General features: G+C 41.8%; 1 protein-coding gene across 3 annotated transcripts in view; it reads left to right on the top strand.

Annotated features, from left to right (window-relative positions):
• PELI2 (pellino E3 ubiquitin protein ligase family member 2) overlaps positions 1-15,423 on the top strand; it is a 184,660-nt gene that overhangs the window by 42,972 nt on the left and 126,265 nt on the right. The window contains exon 2 of one of the 3 annotated variants that reach the window (XM_036308275.1): positions 114-192. The exons of the other annotated variants lie outside the window; for them this stretch is intronic. The gene's annotated coding sequence lies outside the window, so the exon portion shown is untranslated. The remainder of the gene's footprint in view (positions 1-113; positions 193-15,423) is intronic. 3 annotated transcript variants of the gene reach the window in all.

Here is a 15,423-nt window from a genome sequence, read left to right on the forward strand (position 1 = left end):
TTCTGTATATTTGGGTTTGGGCAGCATAAAGAGTCCTGACCCACCTCAAGGTTTAACATACCAGGCTGCTAATTCTGTGAGGTGACTGAAATTTTGCTCTTATTTGTCATCAGAGTCAAGGTGTAAATATAAAGAAAGCCCAGTAACATGTTCATCTGGAAAGAAGGTATCAGGAAGATGGTCCCATGTGAGGTCAGTAGAAGTTTGACATTGCCTGACGGGTGGTGTTGAGAATTCTCTTCTAGGAATTAATCCAGAAAGAGATATTTTAAATTTACACTTTTCAGAAGTCTGTTTGAACTCTAATGATAAATTACATTAATTGAAAATTAGACTAAGGTTCTGCATAAAAGAAGTAATTATATCCATATCAAGAACATCTGTGGTAGAAGTACAAAACTGGAGATTTTTTTAAATTTATAAAGTACAAACTATGATGGATGCAGAGTTTTTTTGTAGAGTGACAGCTGTGAAAAACTTAGTTCTGCTTGTCTGCCAGAGATAGTCCATGCATAAATGGTATTTTGAATGTAGCCATTTAACAATTTAGACACACTGTGGCCTTCTGTTGTGTATAAATATTTCTGGGTCTTGTTTCAGAAATGAGCACTACTATACCATTAGAAATTATAAAAATGAGGCCACCTTAACAAAATACATGCTTTTAAAAATGTTTAATTCTGATTTTAAAATACTCAACATAGACATTTAGAAGATATAGAAAATATAAAAAAGAATTAAATCTCATAATTATACTATCAGTAGCCATTGTTAATATTTTGGTTTATATATTTCAATTTTTCTATGAATATTTAATATTTTGAACATATTAGCAATATCATATGTACATTTTATTGTACTGTTGTTTTTGTTAATCCTTTTTCACTTATATTAAGAATTTGTGGTAAATATAATTTCATCATGTAGTGTTACATTATCTACTTAATCCATTATTATTGAACATTTAGGTTATTTTTAGTTTTTTACCATTATGTATGACAGAATTTAACATCTTTGTGCATAAAACTTGACTTGCATTTCAATACTATGTACTGAGCATAGAACCCTCAAATTAGAATTACTAGGTCAAAGAACATGAATACTTTTATAAGGGTGTTGGTGTATGTTGCTAAATTATTTTTCAGGGAGATTATTACCAACTAGAGGCCTGGTGCACAAAATTCATGCATATGTGTGTGTGTGTGTGTGTGTGTGTGTGTGTGTGTGTCTCCCCGTGTCCCTCAGCCCAGCCTGCACCCTCTCCAATCTGGGACCCCTTGAGGGATGTCCGACTGCCCACCAGGATTGGGCCTAAACTGGCAGTCAGACATTCCTCTCACAATCTGGGACTGCTGGCTCCCAATCAGTCACCTGCCTGCCTGCCTGATTGCCACTGACTGCTTCTGCCTGCCAGCCTGATCACCCCGAACCACTCCCCTGCCAGCCTGACGCCTAACTGCTCCCCTGCTGGCCCGATTGCCACTAACTGCCCTCCCCTGCTGGCCCAGTCACCCCTAACTGCCTTCCCCCGCTGGCCCAGTCACCCCTAACTGCTCCCCTGCTGGCCCAATTCCCCCCAACTGTCCTCCCCTGCAGGCCTGGTCACTCCCAACTGCCCTCCCCTGCAGGCCTTATCGCCTACAACTGCCCTCCCCTGACAGCCATCTTGTGTCTATATGTGGGTGGCCATCTTTGACCACATGGGGGCGGCCATCTTGTGTGTTGGAGTGATGGTCAATTTGCATATTACCTCTTTATTCGATAGGCTCAAGATTCTCACTAGTGGTATATTAAAGTACTATTGCACTTCAAAAATTTGGTAATTATATTGGAAAACTAGAAGCCCATTGCATGAAGATTCGCGCAATAGGCCTTCTTTCCCCTGGCTGCTGGCATCGGTTTTCCTCCGGCACCCGGACGCCGGCCTTTGGTCCCACCACAGCGAGGCTTGGCTTCTCCGCTGCGGCTGGAGCGAGGCTTGGCCGCAGCGGAGAAGCCAGGCCTCTTCAGTCTTCAGTCTTCACTCTGGCCAGAGCCTTCAGTCTTCGCTCCGCGCCTGCGTATGCAAATTAACCACCATCTTTGTTGGGTTAATTTCCATAGTCGCTCTGATTGGCTGGTGGATGTAGCAGTGACACCAATTTGCATGTTTCTCTTTTATTAGTGCAGATAATGAAATGTTGCTTTCATACGCATGTTTTTTATTCCTGATGAAATTAAACATTACAAAAATTTATTAGCTACTATTATTTTTTCTTCGATTTTCTATTCATGTTCTTACCTAATTTTCTATTGTGTATTCATGGGGATGTCTGTGTTTTTCCTTTCATTTGTAAAAACATTTACCTACTAAAGATATTAAGCTTTTCTCATATTTTTGCAATATTTTTTCTAGTTTTCTTGCATGTGTAATTTTATAATTTTTGATATGAAGTTTCAGATTTTTATGTATTTAAGATCTTTTTCCTTGTAATTTTTTTCTCATTGCTTTTATGTTTTAAATATTTTTAATTCTGGAATAGTATAAATATTCAACTTTGTTTTCTCTAGTTTTGTGACTATTCACATTTATCTTTTGAGTATTTTAGATTTTGTTTTGTGGTAGAATGTAAGATACAGCTCTAAACAGTTGCTTTTGGTGGTGTTTTTTGTTTGTTTGTTTTTTCCCTTTCAAAGTAGTCAGTTTCTGCACACAATTAATTGAATAATCCAATTTCTTTCCCATTGACTGCTGGTCCTTCATCTTCTGTTACTTTATAGTTAAGGGTCTATTTCTGTAGAGAATATCTTCTGTTCCATTGATTTGTGACTTTTGTTCTCAAGTAATATATTATTTTAATTATAGCAATAACACTAGTTTTATGTATTGTTTTTCTGTAGTATATATCCTTTATTTCTGATTCAATGTTTTTGGTTAAGCTAGGACTTTTAGCCTAGTGTTTAGTACAGGTGGTAATAGGTGAAACATTTTTGTTTTGTTCCTGATTTTTAATATAAATGCTTTAATGTTTTACCTTTAAATAATTTATGGGAAAGAAATATTCTTTTATTTTTGGCTCTTGAAAACATTAATCCAGAACGGATAAAGAATTTTATCAAATCCCCTTTAAGTATCTGTATTAGGCCTGAATTTAGAAGTTGTTTATAAAGTGAGTTTTTCTAAGTGAATCACACTTTACCAGAACTTGCACTGTGAATTCCAAAATGTGTCCCTAGAGAAAATGCTTTGGTCACGAGCAAAATACATTTTTTGATGCCAGCATGTTTTCTTTCCCTCAAAAGGCAGTAGAACATTTTCTTAATTACCAGATAGAGAGAAAAATATCTTCAAGCAAGAGATCAAGTTTGAGAATGTCTCTTAGTCCTTGGCATTATTTAGAGGATCTGTTTTAGAAACACGGTGTCCAAAAACTCAAATTCTAGAAATTTTTGTTCTTCCAATAAATACTTTAATGAGAACCGAGGTCTGTAACATACATAGTAATAACTGCCCTGGCATATGCCTTCTACTCTAGCCCAAGTTTGGGGCTAACCAACTACATTTAGTGCACATCAAATTCTAGAAATCTTGAAAGTAGAATCGCGCTAGGATTCAGAATTCTTCTACTGATTGGCTGTGACCTTGAAGGTTCCTCTTCATTGACTTGCTTGACCATCTGTACCAGCATTGTCCAGTAGAAGTTTTGTGATGGTGGAAATGTTCTTTACTCAGCACACAGTATGTAGACACTGTCCATCTGTGGCTGTTGAGCACTTGAAATGTAGCTCGTATGAGTTTAATTTCATTAAAATTTAAATAACCCTGTGTGGCCAGTAGCTATTATATTAGACAATGCAGGTATATACAGTGAATAAGTATATATCTCTACTTAGGTCATCTATATTTCTCAAACAGCTTCTTGTGACGATGGCTAGGCATCTCCTAAGAACCTTCTTATATTTTAAGAATTTGTAAATTGGGAGATTGTGGCAGGGTGGGGAAGGCTCTGATGTGTTCTGATTCTTAAATTATTGATAATATGCCCCCATGGCATATTATACATGGCTATTGACTGATTCCTTTATCCATGTAAACATGATATTATTTATAGTAATTGACAAGTTAATGTATTTTCATGGTGAATATGAAGGGTTTTTTTTTCCTCCTTTTTGCAGCTGGTGGTTTAATGCTTCAAACCCAAATTAACTTCTTGATAATATGCATTGTAGCACTGAAGAACCGGTTCTTACACAAAGCAACCTTTTTATTTCTAATGTTTTTAAATCTTGTGTTTTAGCTATTAGTTATATGTAGGTGTCCTAGAAAAATCTTCTTTAGAAAAGTTAATATGAAAGGGAGTGGATCTATATAGCATTAGATATGACATACAGCCATGAATGTCTTCATGCTTTGTAGCTCATTAAAAAGTATTTATATTTGGTATAAAATTACTTCCCTGTCCCCCAAATTCTGGTACGGGTAATTGAATAAAGCAAATATATTTTATATTTTAAATTGTCTTGAGGACTCAAGTGTTATATGCAATATCAATTATATATCTTTTTAGTAAGTAATCTACTAGGGCATTGGCCAGTACTGTTCAAAAGTTGGATTTGCTTGCTCTGTCATGTCCATATTTCTAGGAATTTCTAAAAATTCTCTGTGCATACTGTAAAAGTTTTAAATAAATAAATATTAGTAAAGCATATATTAGTGTCATTCTTTTTAGGAGTAGAAAGAGAGGCATGCCATGAAATTTTTAAAAAGGAAAGGAGATTAGGAAGTAATTATTGGAAGTAGTTAGGACTAATTATAGTAAGTTATGATGCAGAAAAAATTTCAATGCTAGTTTTAATTTCTGGCTTTAATACTTACTCAGACTTTGGGCTAATAATAACATTTCTTTGTACCATCAAGTTCTTTATTTGCAATGCCCATAGCTTAATACGATCTCTAGGGGTGGGCAAACTTTTTGACTCGAGGGCCACAATGGGTTCTTAAACTGGACCAGAGGGCCGGAACAAAAGCATGGATGGAGTGTTTGTGTGAACTAATATAAATTCAGAGTAAACATCATTACATAAAAGGGTACGGTCTTTTTTTTTTTTTTTTTAGTTTTATTCATTTCAAATGGGCCGGATCTGGCCCGTGGGCCATAGTTTGCCCACGGCTGTGTTAGATGATAGCCTGTGTACTAGTTTAAGATGCTTCCTTTTTTAGGCAGCTTCTGAGATGCTCACTTTTTAGAGGCCTCTTACTGTAGTAGAAGTTGCTTAGAATCAATGCTTTACAAATATCTACTAATTTTATCCTAATTTATGTCTAAATTTGGTTTTCAGAGAATAAGACCTTTGTATATACATTATATAGATTATTTGAGGGATGACAGATTTTAATTGGCATAATGATTTATTGAAAGGGAAAAATAAGATGCATAATTACATATTTCATCTCCCTCTTTGAAGAAGTATACATTTTTTTATAAATCCTATTTTCTTATAGCCAATTTAAAAAGGGAAACATTTGAAATTATCTCTAATTTTAGACTTCTTCCTTCAGAATGAAAGAGTAGTCTATATAACATTTTGATGGGTATGTATTTGATATTGTATGTATGTATGTGTTTTTAGCCCAAAATCTTTGAGACTTGAGGAAGTCTCTTAAGTTAATTTGCTTTTGAAATTCAGGGTATCATTTAATTTTTGCCATATGTTGTTGTATAATAAGTCATCTTCAGACTCAGTGACTTAAAAGAATCATTTATTCTCATGAATCTGTGGGTTGGTTGATGCTTTAGTGGTTTTGCTTCCCGCTGAAGTTAAGTGGTTTGGGTCTCCTCCACGTGCCTCTTATCCTCCTTGGCAGGCTGACTGGGACACATTTTCCTACGGCTGTGGCCCAGGTGCTGGAGGACAGTCCCAACTGCCAAGCACATTTCAAGCCCCTGCTTGGATCACATTTGTTAACATCCTATTGGGCAAAGCAAGTCACAAGGCCCCACCCAAAGTCCAGGGCAGGGAAATTAACTGTAAGGATTAAGTCATGGCTAAGGGCATGTCTTCAGGGAGGAGTGAAGAGTTGGGACCAATAGTTCAATCTATGACATTCAATTTATACACCTGACCATCGTTTTTTTAAAAAATATATATATTTTATTGATTTTTTACAGAGAGGAAGGGAGAGGGATAGAGAGTTAGAAACATCGATGAGAGAGAAACATCGATCAGCTGCCTTCTGCAAACTCCCTACTGGGTATGTGCCCGCAACCAAGGTACATGCCCTTGGCTGGAATCGAACCTGGAACCCTTGAGTCCGCAGGCTGATGCTCTATCCACTGAGCCAAACTGGTTGGGGCAACACCTGACCATCTTAATCCTATCTAATAAAAGAGAAACATGGTAATTAGCCATACCTCTGCTACCCTTCCCATTGGCTAATCAGGGCGATATGCAAATTAACTGCCAGCCAAGATGGCGGCCGGCAGCCAGGCAGCTTGAAGCGAACATGAGGCTTGCTTGCTTCAGTGAAAGAGGAAGCCAGTGTTCCCCACCTGCCGCTGCCAGCCTCTGAGCTTGCAGTTTGAAACATTGTTACAAATATAGAAGCTAAACAAAACCCCAGAAACCTGCTTTCAGCCAGCCAGGATCTCAGAGCTGGAGTTGAAACAGTGTTTCGATTATAGAACCCAGACAAACCAGATACCTGCTTTCAGCAGCCGAGGCCTCAGAGCTGGAGCCAAGCCTCAGAGCTAAAGCTGGCCCAGAATAAAAAAGAAAAAAAGAAGTGGTTGGGAGCTTCGGTCACCCGCCAGCCTGAAAACAGCCCTCAGCCCCTCACCCAGACTGGCCAGGCACCCCAGTGGGGACCCCCACCCTGATCCAGGACACCCTTCAGGGCAAACCAGCCGTCCCCCACCTGTGCACCAGGCCTCTATCCTATATAGTAAAAGGGTAATATGCCTCCCAGCACCGGGATCAGAGGAGCCGCGAGGCCTCCCGGCACCAGGATCAGAGTGACGGGGCAGCGCCCAAACCCCCTGATCGCCCTGCGGCTCTGTGTATGACAGGGGGCGGGGCCACAACCTCCCTATCGGCCCTGCTCTGTTTGTGAGAGGGGAAGGCGCCCCAACCCCCTGATCGCCCTGCGGCTCTGTGTGTGACAGGGTGCGGCGCCCCAACCCCCCCACCCCCTCCATGGGCCCTGCTCTGTGTGTGACGGGGTAGAGCCATAACCTCCCCATCAGCCCTGCCCTGAGTGTGACAGGGTGCGGCGCCCCAACCCCCTGATTCGCCCTGCTCTGTGTGTGACAGGGGGCAGTGCCCCAACTCCCCTATCGGCCCTACTCAGTGAATGACAGGGGAGCTCTTCAACCCCCTGATCTGCCCTGCTCTGTGCATGATAGGGGGCGGCGCCCCAATTCCCCAATCGGCCCTGCTCTGAGCCCGACCAGGGGCTGCACCTAGGGATTGGGTCTGCCCTCTGCCACCCGGGAGCAGGCCTAAGCCAGCAGGTCGTTATCTCCCGAGGGGTCCCAGACTGCGAGAGGGCACAGGCCGGGCTGAGGGATCCCCTCTCGCCCCCGAGTGCACAAATCTTTGTGCACCGGGCCTCTAGTTTAGGTGATAAGAGGCTAAAATAAGCCCCGGTTAAAGTGATGGAAAAGGAATATGTGGGACTTAATCTGTTTTTCACATTTATAATTGATAAAATGCATAAAGAAGTATGGAGTAAGATAGTACTACTAATTAAAAAATGAGATCTAATAAATCTTTACCTAGTTGTTCTTGACTTGTACAAATCTTGTATCAGATCCATTTCTTGGGCTTTTCTCTTCGTGTGATCTTTTCTCTTTTTTTAGGAATTAAAAATTACTGCGGGGTAATATTTAAAAAATAATTTTTGCCCATAAGGTAAAAAGTAGATTCTTTGACACAAAGCATTCATATGATATTAATAAATACTTAATCAGAAGTGTTTTGGACTATTGGAGCCAACGGCAGAATAAAAGAAGTAGTCTTACATCTTTTAAGAGTAACAGAAATAGCCTTCCATATTCCTGACTCATTGCATACCTCCAAGTATTCATTGAGAAAAGCTCTGTTGTTGGCCCGCTAGCAATGCTCAAAAATCAAAGCTTTAATACTGTAAAAAAAAAACTCTATCTTGTGTGATTTGGTGATAGTACCAATTTGAAATGGAGAAAACTTCAAAGGAGCAAATGGCTAACTATTAGATAATATTCTTTTCATAAACAACTTATTTTTTAGGTAGAGTGGAGAGCATGTTCTTGTCTTTTGTTGGCCTGCCGGGGTCCAACCCCAGCGGGTCCAGGGGTCCCCAAAGGCGTAGACGGAGTCGGCGAAGAAGGAAGGACACGGAGACAGTGTTCAGTTGATCAGCAGCCTAGCCACGATCTCTAGCCAGGATCTCCAGCCAAGTTCTGGTCTGGATCTCCAGCGAAGTTCTGCTTAGGATCTCCAGCCAGGTTCTGTGTCCATGTTCTCTTGCTAGGTTCTCCAGCCAGGTTCTCCAGGTTCTCCAGCCAGGTTCTGTAGCCAAGTTCCCTCGCTAGGTTCTCCAGCCAGGTTCTGTCCAGGTTCTCCAGCCAGGTTCAGTCACCAGGTTCTAGTCAGGTTCTCTTGCCAATTTCTGTAGTCAGGTTCAGTCCAGGATCTTTTGCCATGTTCTCTCCAGCGAAATTCTTCTGTCTGTAAGGAACGTTCTGTGTAGGTTCTGTGCCTAGGTTCTGTCTCTCCTGGTTCCATATTCTAAGTTCTGTCTCTTGCTGTCTTGTTACATCTGTATTTATACCAGTTGATTCAATCCTATCAATCTCTATTACAAAGGTTAGGGCGTTTCTTATCTCCATTCCAGGGAGTAAAGATTATGTAGCTTAAACATGATTGTTTGTAGTTAAAGTGATTAACTACCCACCTGGCACTTAGTTAAGGAGTTTTATCCCCTCCCTGACTTCAGGGAAAAAAATCCCTACCTGGGGAAACAACCTTTCTCAGAGAGGAGACCTTGGTTAAAACACATAGTGCCAAGAAGGTGAGCAAACATTTTAAGAACAGTATGCCATATATGCCAGGTCCTTTGAAACAGCAAGGATGGACTGGCTCCCGGCATTGGCCTGGTTGGAGAAAGAAGCAGGAAGGTAGTGTGACCCTCCCGAGTCCATAGATACAGAATAAGAAAGAACAGTGATTGCCCAGGGGTCAGGGTAGCTTTGGTGCTGTTGAGACTTGGGTCAGCCTCTAGGTCTCTCCTGAGCTAGATAGCTTTGCCCTCATCTCCAACACCACACTGCACCAGAATCCAAACTAGAAATTTATGCCTCCTGACTTTATGGGGAAGAAAAGAGGTTCAGAGTAGTTCAAGAACTTGTGCAAAGTCACCCATGAGATTAGACGCAGAGCCAGGATAGTCTCCCTCTTGCCTTCACACTCTACCTTGTGGGGCAGGGGGCTGGATGAGTGTGGGTGGGGGGTGAGGGATATAAATCCCGGAAGAATAGCTTAAAATCTTTTGAGCATGAGGGTAGCACTATGTTCCTGATATTAAAAAACACACGTTTTTTTATGTTTCACCTTGGAAAATATTTTGTATGGGGAAACTAGAAAAACCTTGAGATAAGAGCAAGGCAATCTGGAGGTATACTGGCCACGTATCAACTGCCACAAGGATGGGGGAGTCTTTTGGAACTGTAGCCAGTAGTTAAAATAACAACCGCAACCTTAACCTTTCTTGGACTGGATGCAGATAGTTGGATGAAATGCCTTTCGAGTCCATATTGAATGGAAATGTTTACAGGAGGTTTGGGAATCTCTTTTTAAAACTGAATTTGTAACTTTGTGTTTATCTTTGTAGCTGAGGAAACTGAGGCCCACTAAAGGTAAGTTTGCTGCGCTAGCTAGGAAAAGCATTGGAGCCAGAACTCCTGTCTTGATCCCTGTACCACTATAATTATTTCCGTACTAATATGGTGACTGTTTCCTTGAGCTTTTCCTCAGTTTTAAGGTACCATGCAGAGTGAAGGGGGAATGCAGAGAAATAGGAAACTTCTCAGCGAGCCTCCAGTCCAATGATGTAAGATAAATGGAAGATTAACCCGTGATGTCACACGGGCCTGGTATAGAAGACTATCATTAGGTCCCATGCCATGAATCATGTGTAGGACACCCAAGACACCAGGCCAGTGTCCTAATTCAGAGCTTACTGTTCTGATTTATGTTTTTACCATTGTGTTTTGTTACTCACGTTCATGAGCAGTTATCAGTGTTTTAGAGTTGTGTTACCTTGTCTGCCTTCTCCACTTGATTGAGTCATTAAGAGACAAGGTATCTTTTTGTATCCTTTGGCACTTTCCCCCAAGCCCTTGTGGCCTAATTCACCTGAGGCACTTCATTTGATGTGTTTCGAATGAATATATAGATTTTCATATTCACTAGATCTTAAGTAGTTACTTGGAACAAAGACCTTTGCCAAGCAGAAATGGGACATTGAGAATTTTCATTTTAATGCCAAGCCTAGGAAGATTTTCTGAATGAATTGATGTTTAAAAGGCAGGTTATCATCAGAGGGCATAGACTGTTATGGTGCTGCCATCATTAATTCTTTGGCTAGAAATGACAGACTATTATTTATTTTATGAAACCCTATAAGATGCAGCATTTGCTAGGCACAGGGAAATAAATATTATGTCCCAGGGCTTTATATGTAAAGTTCATTCAGGCACAGGGCAAGTCCAGATGTGGAAGAGAGGTTAACTAATAAGGTATCCTATATAATAAAAGGCTAATATGCTGAGTGTCCGTCCAACCAGTTGCTATGATGCGCACTGACCACCAGGGGGCAGATGCTCAATCCAGGAGCTGCCGTGACACACACTGGCCATTTACAGAGAAATGGCACCACGGACCTGGCACCCATAAAGCAACATTCAGTTTCCCTTAAGTGGGACACAGGCCCTGCCACCATCCCGGAGCAACAGCTGACCAAATCGCAGCCAGTGCTGCCGAGACCCCATGGTACAAAATGCGGCCCACAGCCCAGCCCAGCCTAGCCTGGAAACTGTGGCTGTGGGCGCCGGTTAATGATGTCACGTAGCAATGCCTGGCTTCCTTTCCCTAGTGACTAGCCTCCTTGGAGTTTCCTCAGCCCAGGAACACTACTTGCTTTATAGCCAGGTGGAAACATTTTACACTTTAACCAAATGTCTGTGAAGTGTTTTCCATGCCTCATCTCATTTGATCCTCACAGAAGTCCTGGAGAGGGTAGATAGGAGACTCGGTGGAATCCTATTTTCATTAGTTGGGAAACAGAGATTTAGAAAGCTTAGAAACTTAACTTGACTGAAAAGAAGTAAGAAATGGTGGACCTTGAAAATAACTTCAGGTTTTCTCACTGCGCAGAATATAGTCAAACACTGCTGCAGTTAAATATTTTTTACCCTTTGTTCTCCCTGCGTAATCTACAATAATAATTTGCTTCATGTTGATATTTACTGCTGTGTTGCTGACAGTTACCTGAAAGAGAAGTTGGGGTGCTTCACTGGGCTGGAAAAAGTTTAGCTAAATCAGAAAGCAGGTCTAATTAAGCAAGTCTATATATATAAAGCTCTTGTTGGCGCCAATAGTACATGTGTGTTTCGATCTGTCATTGTAGATTGTGAATTTGGTTGACACTTCTATTGTAGAGAAATGGCAAATAGTGATATTAAAACGTTTTTTCTAATTAATTTCCTTTCAACGTGCATGAATTCGTGTACCGGTCTTGTAGGTGGGATTACAATGATGTACTGCCAGTGCCAGGAACGTACTGGTTTCTGTGCATTTTCTTAGACACAGTTGCAGTCGTGCATTCACTATTGTGATGAGTTAGTTGTGCTCCCTGAAGACAGATGCCACGTTTCAGGGGTTTATCAAACTCTGCCCAGCCTTGAGTCTCTGGTCTCTAATGTCACTGGTCTGTTCATCTGCAGTGCAGTCTACTTTGGTTACAATAGTTGCTTGTGACTTATCTGTGACAAGACGTTGCTTTCGACGGAGGGCAGAGCCTTCAGTCAGTAATGAGAAGCAGGCTGCCCGTGGAGCAGGATCATTTGGCGGTGATGATGCCTCTTCAATGTAGCCCACATTCTCTCTCCCAAGGCCACGTGGGTGCTGCTCTGTGTATTCAGGCTGGTTAACATCAAATGTGACGCCTCCAAGTTGTGACTGGGAGCCTCCCGGCATCCTCTCTCTTGCTGTTGTTTCCTATAGAAAATTTTATTTTGACAAATGCACTTTTAGATGGCAGACATCCTTTCAAGACTCGGTGTTGTATTCCAAGAAACTCCTTGAATTTAAAAATTGTCAGTGTCATCTACTGGAAAGAGATATTTGGAATCAGACAAAACCAGGTGTGGATTTGGGTCCCGTCTGCCCTGTCCTAGTTCAAATTTGTGTGTTCAACCATTCAAGCCTTCTATCTGTCCACTAGGAGTAGTAATATCTCAGGGCTTATTGGTACATAGTAAATGCATAGCAAATGCTATTAAAAAACCTTAATACGTGAACTCTGAATTTTCATCCAAGAAAAACCCTTTATTATTCTGAGGTTTCTTACACAGGGTTTTCCTTATCCTTTGCAGCTTCCAAGTACCTTTATTATGATGACCAACTATTTGCTTTGCCTATATGAATAGTTAAATTTTCATTACACATTTACTAAACAAGTCTCCAGATTTATTTTTAACTGTGAAGCTTGAAAGGCAACTTGTGGGGTTGAATCAAGGTACCCCTGTTCAGCAGCTGAAACAGGTGTGTCGGCAGCACTTGGAAATCTTGTTTCTACAATCCTACTGACTGGACAGCTTGCCAGGCCAGGAAACATTCTGATTTTTTGTAGAATAATAACCTTTTGCCTTGGTATGCAGAATCTTATTTTCGTGTCTGGGCTCTACTCTGCTATACAAAAGACAGTCCTTCTGTCCCATCATGTAGTTGGTTTAGACTCGCAGTGGTTCTCAACCTTTCTAATGCTGCGACCCTTTAATACAGTTCCTCATGTTGTGGTGACCCCCAACCATAAAATTATTTTCGTTGCTACTTCATAACTGTAATTTTGCTACTGTTATGAATCGTAATATAAATATCTGATATGCGGGATGTATTTTCATTGTTCGCGACACACAGGTTGAGAACCTCTGGAGGGTTTTAGTGCCTGCCGTGTGCCCCATGCACTGTGCTAGGTGCTGGAGATGGGCTCTCCATTTTCTAGGGGGGAGAGGGGCTGATGGGGAGGCAAGAGGGGGAGGGAAGACTCTGAAGTTCAGGAGGAGACAGTGCTTCACTGGAATTGGGTCAGGGAGGAAGGAGAGACTGAAGCAGGGAGAGGGATACTGTGCTGAAGGGTTGGGCTTGTTCCAGACATCTATTACTGTGTAACCAGCTACGCCAAGCTGAGTGGCTTGAAACAACAACCATTTTATTTACTGATTCTGTGGGTAAGGAATTTGGACAGTATTCAGCTGGGCAATTCTTCTGTCCCACATGGTATCAACTGATGTCACTTGGTGGAAGACAGCTGATGGAATGGCTGGTCTGGAGGGTCCAACATGGCTTCAAGTGCACAACTGGTACCTTAGGGTGGTTGGGAGGTACAGCTGGGACTTCCAACTGGAGTCCCTGTGCGTTTCCTCCTCAGCATGGAGGTCCCAGGTTTCTTACATGGCAGCTCAAAGCTCCAGGAGACCCAGGCGGAAACTGCAAGCTTTTTCAGACCAGGCTTTGGAAATCTCCGACCTTCATTTCCTCCCCATCCTGGTGGTAAACAAGTCACTATGGCCAGCCCAGGTTTAAGGAGGGGGCTTAGACTCACTTCTCAGTGGAATAAGTAATGGGAATTTACTTATCTTTGATTTACCACACTGTGTTCCTTGATGGGAGAGCCACTGGTGGACTTTCAGGAGAGACAGTCAGATGGAGTGGAAGGTGCATGACACATGACCAGGTGCACTTTCAGATTTTGAGGCAAAGATCAAGCAGTAGTGGATTGAAGATTCAACAAGTATTGGAAGTGGGATATTCAGTGTGAAGTACTCTTCCAAGATTCTTGGCTGTGAGGAAAAGATGGAAGTGGGATGGTGATCAGAGTAAGACTGACAGTTGGAGGGGATTGCTTTTTTTTTAATCCTCACCCAAGAATAAAGTTTTTATTGATTTTTAGATTAGATTGGAAGGGAGGGAGGGAGAAAGAGAAGGAGGGAGAGAAATTGTTGTGAGAGAGAAACATTGATCAGATGCTTCCTGTACACGCCCCGACCAGGAATGGAACTCAAAACCTAGGTATGTGCCCTGATCGGGGATTGAACCCACAACCTGTGTGGGATGCTGCTTCAACCAACTGAGCAGTCCAGCCAGAGTGGGCTTGCTTATTTTTAACTTTGATTGTGTGCTTTGAAGATGGGTGAGGTGACCAATGTTCTGGTCTTTTCCAAATCATATTTGTGCATTTTTGTTCTACTAACTGATTAACGCTGTTGAAATTCTCTCTTGTCTTTGGCGATACAACTTTCTCTGGTCCTCATCCTTCTGCCTGTGACTAAGATGGGATTCTTTCTTTAAATGGTTTTATTTCCAGTATCTGTCCTTGCCTTCTTTACTTATTTAATTTCATCTACTCTCACGATGTTAACTGACACTTGTATGGTGAAAGCACCCAAGTCTGTAACCTTTGTTGCCTCCTCTCCTACATGCCTTCCCCTAGATGTCCCTGTAATTCCCAGTCCTCTTTAATTGATGCTGTCACCCTGGCCTAGGTCAGAAGCCTATATGACATCCCCTTTCTCTGTCCCTTGCTCTGTGTAGCTAAACAAGTCACCAAGTACTATTGATTTTTGCCATTAAAATCAAGGTTCTTGACTGTGGCTGCAAGCAAGCATCACCTGTGGACCTTTTACATTGTGCACACCTGGAGCCCTGTCCCAGAAATACTGAATCAGAATCTCCTGAGACTCAGGCATTCCTATTTTTATAAAGCGTCCCTGGTGATTATGATGTTCTCCTACCATTGAGAACACTCTAAATTTTTTCTCATTTCCACCATCACTGCTTCGGGTTAGGCCTGTAGAGTTTCCTGTAGCTGCCACAACAAATTACCACCAACATGGTGGCTTAAAATACTGATTTATTCTCTCACTGTTTTGGAGGCCTCATGTCTGGAATCCAGGTGTTGGTAGGACCGTGCTACCTCTGATGGCCTTAGGGGAGGAGCCTTCTTTGCCTCCTCCTGCCCTGATGGCTCCAGGCATTCCTAGGCTTGTGACTGCCAACTCCAGTCTCTGCCTCCATCTTCACACAGTTTTCTCCTCCCTCTCCCTGTGTGTGTCTCCACTGTGTGTCTCTCATAAAGACATTTGTCTTTGGATTTAAGGCCCACCTGTAATCCAGGATGGTTTC

Source organism: Myotis myotis, unplaced genomic scaffold, assembly GCF_014108235.1.
Source record: "Myotis myotis isolate mMyoMyo1 unplaced genomic scaffold, mMyoMyo1.p scaffold_m19_p_1, whole genome shotgun sequence".
NCBI lineage: Eukaryota > Metazoa > Chordata > Mammalia > Chiroptera > Vespertilionidae > Myotis > Myotis myotis.